The sequence below is a fragment of the Poecile atricapillus genome, chromosome 3, assembly GCF_030490865.1.
Source record: "Poecile atricapillus isolate bPoeAtr1 chromosome 3, bPoeAtr1.hap1, whole genome shotgun sequence".
Lineage (NCBI taxonomy): Eukaryota > Metazoa > Chordata > Aves > Passeriformes > Paridae > Poecile > Poecile atricapillus.
Genome location: NC_081251.1, coordinates 98,429,495 through 98,432,223, shown reverse-complemented (window position 1 = coordinate 98,432,223; position 2,729 = coordinate 98,429,495).

Genomic DNA, 2,729 nt, shown 5'->3' with positions numbered 1-2,729 from the left:
GTGTGTGTCCTTTTATTTCTTTAGCCATTTTCCATTTTCTTTCTATGGGATGGGGTTTTTGTTTTGTTCCCTTTGGTTTGTTTTTTTTGTGGCATTGTACCTTTCACATTGACAAAATTGATCTCTCGTTTGGCATCTTCCCTTCAGTGTTGCGTTCCTGTCCTCTGCTGGTGGAACATGTTTTCTTTGCTTTCTGCTGTACTCTTGCATCTCTCTGTAACCAGATTTTTCTCTCTGGTTTGACTGAACTAGCACTTACTGGTGAGGGCTTTTTGGAACAGACCTGTTATTTTTACAGCTCAGTAGCTGTTTGGAAAAATAAGAAATAAACAATCTCCACTGATTCCTTTCCATATTCCTGTAGTTAACTTATCTGCTATGTTACAAAATTGTCCTGTTTTTAGACATATGTTGGTCATGTGTGCTTTTCCCTGGCCTCTCTATAGCCCCCTTGTTTTGTAGTTCCACAATTCCTGGGAATCATCCTCCTGGGATTTTTCCCTTCCCTCTTCCCCTTCTTCCCCCTCCTTTTCCAGCTGTGTCAGTGTTGTGTGGTGTGTATTGTAGGGCTGATGTCTTTGCCTGACAGTGTCCCTTGGGTGGCTGACTTTTGCTTTCCTTGTTTGTGTTCACTTTTTTTTTCAATGATATGATATAACCTGATCTGTTCTGGACTGTTAACACCTCTAAAATTTATTTGTGTGAGCCTAAAATTAATTAGAAAACATTTCTCGTATGATTCCGTTGTGGAAATTGATCTGTCCCAGGAAGGCTGATAGCAGTGAAGGCTTTTCCTAGATGAAAACCTACATGGACTGAACCAAGTGTAAAACAGGACCTGTTGGAAAACTTAATGTATAATCACATTAGACATGTATATTTTTGTGGACATTTTACTTAAAATGTTGTTACTATACAGATATTTTCTTGAAACTTATCCCTTTATTAAATTATTTTTCTACTGGAGTTGATTTTTTTAAATTTTCTTTTCTTTTCTATGATTATTATTGGACCTTTCGTTGAAAACACCCTTGGCAGTGATTACTGCCCAGGAAGCAAAATCTCTTGGACTGTGATTGCTCCTGGAGCTAAGGAGAGAGTGGCTGGGCAGAGAAGGTGGCGTTTGCTCGTTGGGAGTCTTTGTGCTTAGGGAAGGAAGGAAAGCTGCTCTGCTTCCCACCCTTGTCCCTTTCCTCGTGTTTGGGCCCAACCTGTTCCAGCTGTTCTCTGTGAACCGTAGGTGCCCCTCATTAGGTAGGAGGGAGGAGGTTAGAAAACCTTTCTTATCAGAGAACCAAAAGCAGCAGTGGGGCTGAGGGCTGGCTGAAAAGATGGTTTTTGCAGCCTATTTGTGGCCATAAATGCTGTGTAATAGTGCTGATGCTCTGCCAGGGAAATGGGTTATTCACCAAAGGGAGCATGCAGGCTGCATACCTGGGGCCCAGCATGAAGGGAAGGAGGACTTGATTCAAAGTTGATCTTCCATTTTACGGCTTTGCTTGTTCCTGTTCAAACACCTTGAGAGGGAAGGTTTTGCTGCACCAACACGACTCACAGCATCCTCTCTCTGGTTCAGCCTTGGCCGCCGCACACTGAGTGCATTAGGATGAAGTTTGCAGCCAAGTAAGTACTGGTGTTTAATTCTTATGTGAGCCAATGAGTAGTTCTTGCAGCCTTGAGTGAGTTACTGGCTGCAGAGGATTCGATATGTTTACCTCAGTCAGGCTCAGCAGTTTGGCTGCTGCTGCTCCGTGCATGGGTGTGGAGCTGGAGTTTCTGCTACAGGAACCATGTCAGCCTGTGCTTGTCACTGTGAGGAGCAATGCTTGATTTTATTCTCCAGTGTAATGGTCTTGGAAATGATGGGGCAGGGCAGTGCAAGACTGTGAGTGAGTGGAGTTTGCTGTGGGTTTGTTGATAGTGGAGATGGGCTGATCAAACCCCTCCTTCGTGCAGACCATTCCTTGGAGGGGACCTCTGCAGGGTTGTGTCCCACTGAGGACAGTGCTGGGAGGTGGCAGCCTGGGAATTGCATCACCAGGGAACAAGTTGGAGGGTAATGCTGATTTTTTTAAAGGCAGAATTTACTGAATCCAGTAAATGATCACTTAGCATCTTTATGCTAAGGGCAGGAGAAATTCAGTGAGGGTTTGAGGAGTCCTGCCTGTGTGCACTTTTTGCATTCTTTTCTGCTACCCAGTATGATGCACTGGAAATATGTGCATGTATGTCAGTATAAAGCCCCTGCCTGAGCACTCTACGTGCTCCTAGCCAGAAAAAAATAATAGATCTGCCCTCATTTCTAGGAGGGAGCAAGGCTGAAGAGATAGGGGCCAGAATTGTGATGGGATTTAAACAGGTACTGTTACTGCTGTGGCACAGGCACACCAAAAAGGTTATTTATGTCTTTAAAGACAGAATTGAGGCTTGATCACCCATTCCCTGTTCTTGCTGCTGGCTGTGACACCCCTGTCAGCCACTCCAAGATGAGGCACAGTTAAAAAAATGGGAAAATCACTTAGTAGCCTTTTATTCACACGTGGGTGTCAGTAAGACCAAGACCTGCTTTTCCCTGCTCAATGTCAGCATTGTGCTCTTGTGCGAGGTGTGCTAAAATAGGCACAATCTTGGAAAATTGATTCCCTCATAACTCATTTTCCATTTCTCCCCCGAGTTCTTGTTTCTGAGAATATTGCCCAGGTCCTGTGAGTGGCTCCCTGAGATCCACC